The sequence below is a fragment of the Pteropus alecto genome, unplaced genomic scaffold (genome assembly GCF_000325575.1).
Source record: "Pteropus alecto unplaced genomic scaffold, ASM32557v1 scaffold72, whole genome shotgun sequence".
Classification (NCBI taxonomy): domain Eukaryota; kingdom Metazoa; phylum Chordata; class Mammalia; order Chiroptera; family Pteropodidae; genus Pteropus; species Pteropus alecto.
Window position 1 is genome coordinate 4,180,913 of NW_006436811.1, and position 10,742 is coordinate 4,191,654.

The window sequence follows — 10,742 nt, forward strand, 5'->3', positions numbered from 1 at the left end:
TCCTGCTGCTACAGCATCCTTGTGCCTGAAACCAGTCTTGGCTGCTGTCAGGAGTTGCTGAAAGGAGGCTGTGCCCCTGAAGCATAGCCCTGAGACCTTTTCCTCAGCATCCAGTCCTTGGTCCACACTCAGGCCCCTCTAGAACTCTCTGGATACTAAGAAATAGGAGAATGCTCAAAGATCAACAGACACACACAGGTACAACAATAGAAAATCATTTGCAAAATTGAAATCAAGGTACTTTATAGGTCATGAATAAAACATACATATGTGCATATGTCTTCAAACTGAAACGTTTTTTCACCATTCACATGTAAGTGTGTTGAATCATACTGCAGTTTGGCATTCACTGATTTCTAGGCTTTATCACACCAATAGCCTCCTACACTTCTGGCTCTTCCCTCTCAATGCCAACAGATTTCCTTGCCTACTAGGACAAAAACAAACCAGAAAAAAACAAAACAAAACAAAACCTGTCATTCAAAAAATAACGCAGTCAACTTTTTAGGTAATTCCTATGAAAAACACGTCTCTCTCCTTGTCTAAGATGAACATGTCACTCCTGTATCTCACATTCTCACCCTCAAGGACGTCACTGCATCAGTTATCTACTGCCCACATAATTCCATTAGCCTTTCCCTCCTCTTTTGGTTCTCATCCACATATAAACGCTTTAATTTTTCTTGCATCTTAAAAATTAATTTTTGAAACAATATACCATTTAGTTTCTCTATTTACATTCAAATGCATTGATTGGACATTTTTCCCAAGCTCACATTCTCCTCTTTCTGATTTTTTCTTTCCCTCAGTTGGTCTGATTTAATATGTACACTACTACCACATGGAAATCACTTTAGAAAAGAGTTGGCCAGAGACCTCACTTTGTTAATGTTTTGCTGATCACAAAGAGTATATTATTACAGCTTTTGATACTCTGGTTTGATATCTTGTTTTTTTGAATTTCTTCTGTAGGCTCAAACAAAACACTCTACTGTCATTTTTGTGTTTGTAGATTCTTCTCATGGTTTAGTGTGTGTTCTGCCCATGCCGTATTTTATACTGAATGCTCTTCAGAGAAATTTCATCCTATCTTGTGACTACAACTATTCTATGTAAGAGATGCCTAAAGCTATATTTCTGGATGGTGAATTTCAAATTCATGTATCAAATTGTTTCCAGCATATAACCCACCTGCATGTCATAGCGATATTGCTCAACGCGATACGATAAAAATGGAGCTTGTTATTAAATCTCAGCAAATCTTCCCATCCTGATGTATATCATTTCTAAATGAACAGGACCACCATTCTGTTAGCTGCAAACACCAGAAACTTCATTGACAGCTCCATAATTTATATCACCCACAACAACTGATGACTAGATCTTATTTTTTCTATATCCTTAATATTTAGCAGAACCATATATTTCTTTTCTTTCCCACTGCCAGTAGCTTACTTTGTCCTGTGGATTACTTTGGCCCATTAGGTCTCTCTGTATTCAAGCTTATTTTTCTCTAATACAATTTTTGATATTGTAACCTGAATGATATTTGTAAAACATAAATATAACTGATCTCTACCATAATTGACTTTCTCCATCAACTACAGGAATAATATCCAGTTCAAATTAATTACACCTTAATCCTGTCATAAAAGGGATTCTAGCTTCTCATTTTCTTCCTTGTTATTTTCATTTGCTTGTTCTACACGTTGGAACTCTATTCACTCAAATGATTAATGCTCTGGTCTTCACACGTGTTGCCTTCTGATTTTCTCAACTTCATGCCTGCTAATTATACGTACACTCACATTTCCTGCCAGAGCCTCAGGTCAGGAATTCCTTTCTCTTTGAAAATATACTGATCTCCCCTGCACCTCAGGCTTTGTAAGTCTCTTTTCCTTAACAAATTTTCATCATGATGGTAATGTTTATTAACTTTTATTACAAATTTCTGGATCCTAATGGGCTCTAAGTACCTTGAAAAAAGAGATTGCATATTGTTAACATTTGAATCAACTTTACGACCTAAGAGGAAGATGATATAATAGATGAACAAGTGAAAGATATATATTGAATAAATTTAACATACATATTGAAAGCCTATAAAGTGCCAAGCCTTGTTTAGGAACTGGGATCCCAGCAATGATTTATTCAGACTCATTGTAACTTTTCTTATAAATCTTCTACATGAGACTTTGTACTCTTTGAGAGTAAGACCAGGCTTATCAATGCTATACCTATTACCACTTCATAGGTAGCTACTTGAAAGAATGAACAAGTGAGATAATTTTTGCATACATTCAATTTATAGAGAGTGCTGCTTTAAGATGTCCTCTTTTGGATTACCTTCATATTTTCTTTTGATTTTAGGAGGAGAGATCTGCTACTAATCCTATAGAATTTTTCAGATATGTAAAATAGTCTTGTGTCCATATATCACAGATAGTCTCAATTCTATTTGGTCTTCTAAGATTGATAGCCTTTTAATTCACAAAAAGAGCTTTATAATTATCTATGAGTAAAAGGATGTATGTTAAAGATGATCCTTAACTATGGACGCTAAGAATTTGAAAAACTTAGGCTATAAGTTTTCTAGAATTCTACAATAAATCATTTATATTAACTGGCTTATATTGACAAGACAGTTTCCTATAGCATCAACAGGATAGTGATACATGCTTTAAAGATAGTAAATGGAATATAATTTATTAACACTATTTCTCAGATTTTCCAGACATTTTAGAATTCTATAGATTTCAGATTGATGGGATGCAGGCAATTTTAAAAATAGCTTAAGAAATAGAAAATATAAGAAGGATACCAAGTTAGCAAAAAGAATAAATACATAAGATAAATTGCCTTTCTTTACTGCAAATAGTTTAAATGCGTCAATGCAAGCAAGGTACTTGGTGAATGCATAATGTTAAGCTATAAAATCTGAATTTCTAACTTTCACTAATTTTGAAGAATTTTAAATAAGTTTGACTTCTAAACTTAAAAAAAGTTTTTGTTTGATAATTTGCTTTAACTTCACTTTGCTTGAAATTTCTCTGATGTCCAATAGATAGAAGAGTGAGGCATAATTATTCATGTACTAAATAAAATGTGTTTAATTATAAATTTTAGTTACTGACCTCAAAACAATTATAGTACTCAGTTGAACGTAATTTTCTTTCTAATTACCTGAATAAATTACTGTGTTCGCTCTACACTGCTTTTTTTTGTTTGTTTCACTTTGCCTATTGTTTGCTCTCAAACCTGACTATCAACATTCTGAAGATACTTTTCATTGGAGGCATTTCATTTTCTCTGATGGAAATGAGTAGTTTGAAGTGATTTTATTCTGTTTTCTGACAAGTGATACAATAGAAAACGACCACCACATTCTGGAGATCATCGTTCCTTTTTACTTTTTTAAAAAACATCCAGAAACGCTAAAAAAAAAAAAAAAAAAAAAATTAGAACAAATTAAAAAAAAATCCAGGCCTCCCCCAACCACTCATTTTCTTTTATGAAATTCTGTTGGCCTTCATCATTGGAATTTGGGCACATACATTCATTCTATTCAATTAAAATATTTTAGCATGTAATGGATACTTGACAAATAATTTAGTAGTATTTTTTCTAATAATATTTCTTTATAAGATTATTGTTTTGGAAAGTTATTGTGAGCCACACAAAGAGCCCTAACTCATCTATAATATATATAGATGATTTTAGAGAAATATGGATTTTATTCTTAATGGTCTACTAATTATTACCTAACTGGCAGAAAGAAAAAATAAAAACAGGTTTCAGTCTTTGAACAAACATGTCCTACAAAGCCTATTTCTCATGATTCTGTAAAAGAAGTTAAATTCCTGGTAACTATTTTGAAATTTTATAGTTAATGTGCAATATAGAGTGAAGTCAAAATTATTTTACTGCTCAGAATAACTTCGCCATATATTTTATATCTACAATATTTTTTTTAACCTGGGGTATTACTAGATATTTTCACTCCGAGCGAGATGAAGAACATTTATAAATATTTACCCTGCCTTTTTTTTTTTTTTTAAGAGCCTTGTAGAAGAAAATAAGGCACATGTCAGAGACTCAAGGGTACTGAATAAACCAATCACAGTCAGCTTCCAATGGATACAATGGAGCATCAGAAAGATTAGAGTCTTAATCGTGGAGTAAAACACATATCACAAATAGCTGATGGCATCCTAAGACTCAGCCCGTTCCTCACGTGTAAACATTAAAGTCATGACGTAAGAGGAACCAGGGTCACTGATCTGTGCCAAGTAACAAACATAGGGTGGAAAAATTCTGGACAGAGGGAGGATTCAACCCTGAAGGAATAGAGAAGCACAGGAGAAAAGAAAGGTAAGTAGCTGGTTTTACTGTCCTGTCAATAAATTGAACTCTTTAAGTTTCTGGTGTTAAAAAAAATGCTTAATATATATGGAGCATGTGGGTAAGGTAAGAAAATCTAATTGGGGCTATTTTTAACTTTTATCTTAAACTCCAGCTGTATCAGTCTTAAAAATTGTAATCCAATCCCCTAGAATGTAAATTTAAAAAATCAGTTATATTGTATAAATCAAAACCTATTTCAGACCCACTGATTAAAAAAAAAAAGGCAAAAATTAAAATCCAAACCTAAACACATGAACAAACAAAAACCATAAGTTAGAACAATTCATGTATAAAGATGTTCACCACAGGATTATTATTTTTTTTAAAAAAAGGAAATCTTTGAAAGAATTAGAATGACCAATAGAAATCAGTAAATAGATAACATATGATACAGCCATAACATGAAAATAATGCAGATTGGTAAAATATTATGATTTAATGACAATTTGAATGCTATTAGAATACAGTGTTAAGAAAAAATTGGAAACTAGAACTGAATTAAAGTACAGCATTTTTTACACTTTTGAAATAAACTTTTAAATTTAAAAATAAATATATGTTTATATTTATAAACAATTGTAAAGGAGGTACAGAGAGTTCTCATGTCTCTGCACCCAGTTTCCCCAATTATTAACATCCTACATTAGTATGGTGTATTTTTCATAGTTGATGAAACAATATTAAAGCCTTATTATTAGATAAAGTCCATATTTCACTCAGATTTCCTTACTTTGTACCTTTTTTTAATTTCTGAGTTATCACATTACATTTAGTTCTCATGCTGTTTAGGCTTCACTAAGCTGTGACCATTTCTTAGACTTTGCTTTTTATGACCTTTACAGTTTTGAGGTGTCAAATTGTAGTCACAGTGTGACTAAAATGAGATTCATCTGATGCTTATGTTATGACCAACAGTGGTTATGGGTTTTTGAGAGGTAGACCACAGACGTAAAGCACCAATTTTCATCTCGTTCTATCAAGGATTCAAACTATTATGACAGTGCTGTTGATGTTGACCTTGATCACTTGGTTGAGATTTTATTGTCAGGTTTTTCCACTGTAAAGATACTCTTCCCCTCCCCATCTGTCCACACTGTACACTTTGGAAGGAGATATTCAACACAGCCCACACTTTAGCAGTGGGGAGTTATGATCTTTTTCCTTAAGGGCAGGTTATTTAAATTACTTGGAATTTTTATGGATGTGAGATTTGTCTATAAACTCCCATTTATTTATTTATTTAATCATTTTTTTGTATCATGTCATCATTTTTGAAATATCACCTGGTTATAGGATAATAAATAATTTTTCTCATTTAAAAATTTCCAAGTTTTTATAATGAGCCTGTAAAATTTTATATTTCCAAAGTTTTAATTTTTTCTGTTATGTCTTATGCATAAATATTAAGGAGCAGAGAGGCAAGGACACTTATTAGAACATTTTTCTCTGCCCTGCTTCAGGTATCCTTGCTCAAATCTCCAATTGACACCTGCCTCCTCTTACACTCTTCTTTCTCCTGGGGCCATGGTGAATTCACCCTTAAAACGTTTTGCTCACTTGAAACCCAGAGATTAGCAACAAGTATATATAGTCAGTAATAGATGAGCTTCTATACCTCTTACTTCTGTCAATGCTAACCTCATCTTTGCTGTAGTGAATAAAAATTTATTAAAAAAATGTATTTCTTGCTTATAGGTTATGTTATTATTCTTATTTGGAATTCTGGGTGCTTACTATTGCTTTTCAAAAAATTAACATATGCATGTTACTTTTAAAGAGAGAAATGCCCCGAACTAAACATCCTCTTAATTCTCCATGAAAATACTTGCATATTACCACACAGCATTTTGTGACAGCTGATCTTTAAAAATCACAACATACTACATGTCTTTCTTACAATCACATTCATATATATTTTCTATCATAATGTTTTCTTTGGTTACAAACAATGTTTGTGGAACATGTTCACTTAGCTTGGAGAAAATACAAGTATAAAAGGATTCATTTACTTTTTATCTCCAATGCCCTAAAGAAATCTTTATAAGACTTTTCCTACTCCTCTCCTGCCCTCTTGTCAATAACTCTAGCACATTCCATAGATTGTTTAGCGCATTCTAGTCTCACCTAGGTATAGATTCTATATCCTTTCCAACCAATCTAAAAACTTCATGAAAAGGGGCTTTATTTTCTCCATTTCTCCACTTAGCTTTCTCTTTTCTCTTCCTCTGCTTCTTCCCTTCTTTCTCCATTCCTATTTTCCTCTTATTCCTTTCCTCCCCCTCTTTTCTCTCTTTCTCCTCTGACCTCCTTTTCCTCCTCCTCCTCCTCCAAATCACTATGCTGCTTCCCTGGTGGTTGTTCTAGGATTTGCAGAGGGGTTAAAATAACTTTCTGAACTACTGCTTTTGAAATATGATGTTGGTGATTTCTTTGTAATACATATAAACATGTGGATTCATTAAGGACACCCTCCCGCTACAAGGTGTATCATTTTTGGCACTATTCCTAAAGAAGGAATGACCTTAAAAGCTGATTCTTTCATTTTTGTTCCTGCATTTCGTGACATCCTAGCACATAGCTAATTTCTTCTGCAGTTAGTTACTCTATATTGACAGAATTCTCTAGAATAAGACCTTTTAAATACAGCTGTAGCCCAACTGGTTCTACAGTAAACCTAAGTGAAACAGGCTAACCAGTCTCATACTAACCAGTCTTCCATCCCTATCTAGCCTTTTGTAGTTTGGACTAGCTCTCATATCATGACTAAACACAATCCCATTATCATGTTTTATATGTACTTTATTACTTGGATGATCCATGTATATTAATATTGTTCTTTAGAGATAGAATATAATGTGAATTATGTAGCTATCAGCACGAAATGTTAAGCTTTAAAGAGTCAGCAGTAAATGTCTTACCATATGAGTAAAGTTTCAAGTTACTCACAAAAGGAACAGAGTATATACACATAACATATAATATACAATCCACAAGTCATAGAAAGAGATATCAAATGGAGAGAGAAGGTAGAGACATAAATGTACAGAGAAAATCTACTCCTATGTAATAGGGAACAAAAGTGCAAATTCAGCTCTGTAGACAGTACCCTTAAATGCAGTTGATAAACATTAGTATTTAAAATCTGAACTTTGAAAACTTGTCTACTTGTCTAATTAAGAATTCTTCATAAATGAAGGAATCTCTATTCAAAATCAAAAATTTGCTGAAAATGATTTTGTTTGGCATCATAATCATGGTTTAAAATAAATTGACCAATATCAATCTATCCTGTCATTTAGTGTATATTACCTTTTAATTTTATAACTATTATCATTCTTTTTCCCTTCTTAAATTTAAAACATAGATTTCACAATAACTCATGTGATTAAAGTATAACATACTAATTTCTTTATATATATTATTTAATTTATATTTTACAGATCCTATTTTTTCCTCTAGCCTAAAACCTTTCTCACATTGCAATTCTGTAATCAAAAATTAAATTTTAGTATACATACCAGAAGGTAAGAGAAACAAATACATGGTTTAGGTATTTTATTTTCTATCTTTTCCATTTTTTACTTTGGGATACTCTCTGTTTATAGCATTATTGCAGTGATTGATAGCCTATCACTATGTCTTCAAAGTAAAATTCAACAAAACACGACAATTGAAGGAATAATTCTGTTTAATAATTTCACCAGGTAAGTACTCATTGTTCACTTAATATGTACTATCAGTTGTTTTCAATCCAAAGAAAGAAAGATAAATAAGACATTGTTTCTAACACAGAGGGAGTCACAGCCTAGAGGGAAATAAAATAGGCTTGTACTTCTTCCTGACATTTTCATTCATCTTTATCTTCATTATGGGTGCCCTTGAAACTCCCTGCAGTGTGTTAGTTTTAAGAGTAATCCAGAGGTGAATTGGAAGGTATTTAACCAGCTAAGGACTCATATTTTGTTCTTTGTGATATTACTCTTGCTACTAGTCATTCCAGTTCATTAAAGAAAGTCTGTGTTTCTTTCTTACTGTTCTTTGTAGCACCAGAATTTAGCATACATCTTAGCAAAAAGTAAATGCTCAATATTTCTCTTAAATTGTTGAGTTAAAACATTAATTAAAATTTGTAAGAATTTCCTTCCTGACATCACCTGAATATATTTGGAAATGGCATCACTTCATTTTTGTCTATCCCCTCATTGCTTGTGATATTTTTTCAGATGTTTGTACAGTTATAACATTTAGACAGCATACCAGTCTGTCAAATACTTGTTTTCCAGACTTTACCTTCTTTCAACTTTCCCTGGTTTGTCCTACCTCAATATCGTATGTAGTTTTAGCTCTTTGCATCTTTAACGTTTCTGCTCCTGCTATAAGCAACTGCATATCCCCCATTATAGCTTGACCAGGAAATACATAAGCACAATATAATAATGCTAGTAATGACAGGATAAAGTGCTATGTTACCAGAGACAAATGTGTGATAATTATGCCTGAAGGGGTCAGAAAAGATTTCATAAAAGAGATGGTATTTTGAAGACTGGAAAAGAAATTTGCTACTTGGATAAGAAAAGAGTAGTTAACTTTGCTGTAAGGAAAAAAAACTTTTGGCAATGACAGAGACACATGGGAAATAATAGCATGATCAAATAATGATAGTTAGATTTGTATAGTTATAATATGGAAATAATTCAGGAGACTATGAGGAGATGGAACTGTATATTACACTAAGACTGTAAAGAACCTGGTGTAAAATGATAACAGATTTGAACTTTATCCTTTTTGGCAAATGCTTTTATTTCACGAGTTTAAAAGGATCAGATATGTGCTTTAAGTGTTACTTTGATGCTGGTTCTGAAGAAAAAGAACAAAGAGTCAATGGTAGCACTTAGAAAAAGACACTGCCTAAGAACAAGCCATAATTGCCATAGGCTTGAATTAGGTCATGTTGGAAAATACTATAATATAAATAATATTTAGTTCTTTATGTGGGAAGTATGTGAAAGAGAAGGGTTATAGATTCATTCACTAACTTATTCAATAGTGAGTTGCATGTATGAAACAAAGTGCTATATTCTATGGCTAGAGGAACAGACAAAACTGACAAAAATTCTTGATCACATGGCACTCCAGTTCTAGTAGGGGAGACAGGCATTAAGCAAATATGCACAATTAATACGGTATGAAAAATGATACTAATTATTATTACAAGAACTTATGCAAAAAAGGAAATAGAGACAAAAAAGTAGGAATTTTAAATAGAAAGCCTCTTTGAGACTTGAATTTAAGTCAAGAAGTCATGTCATTCAACTAAGGAAGAACATTCCAGGCAGGGGAAAGTCAAGTGCAAAGTCATTATTTGGATGAGCAGAAAAGCAATGAAAGATGAGGACAGAGAGTAGAGAGATCTATAAAACATGTTTCTATAAGGTTGGTATTGTTTTTAATTGAGATGCAGAACCAGAAATAGATCATTACTCTACAGTTAGGTTTTGAGTTCGATTTTGTAAAAATTTGAGTTCCCTAAAGAAAATCTAGGAGAAACATCTGCTATGCTAATGAAAGTTTGACTCAGCAGTTCAGAAGGTTGATCAGGGATACAGAGTAAGAGAAATCATGCAACGATTTTGGAAAAGATCGGTCATAAAATTAGAAGAAATGAAGGGTTAAATCGAAAGTGAAATAAAGAATTCAAAAAATAAATAAATTGCAAACAGCACTGAAAAAGCTCTAGAGAAGTCATATAGGAAAAAAACTAAGAGTAGTCAGTGTATTTGGCAATTAAGTGATTGTTAGTGACTAAACAAGAACATTTTTAATGGATTAGCAGAGGGAGAAACAGATCACATTGGTTTGTGGAATTTGTGGAAATGAAGGCAATGAAGGAAAACTAAGGACTGAGCATTTTTGTTTGTGAGTATATGGAGAAAGTTGTATTTTTTTTGGATCACTTAAAAAATATTTTTGATTACAGTAAGAATTTTGTGTAACTTTAAAAAATTCTTAATTCCCATGGTGTCATATCTTCCAAATTTAATACAGAGAACTTTAAAGAACATACAATTTGCATTATCATGCTGAAATTAACAGAGCAATTTGGCTATTGAATAGAGTCTGATAGTCTGATAGAGTAGAAAGAACATGTAATCTCAAATTAAAAGATTGGATTTCAAAGATAATTCTATTAAACAGTATTGAGCAGAATGTTCAACTTTAGCTTCCATATCCATAAATTAGAGCTATTAATAATACCTGCCTCAGAAGACTATTATGAACAATAAATCAGTGAATATATATATATTTTTTTAAAAACAGCATTTAAACTTACAAATGTT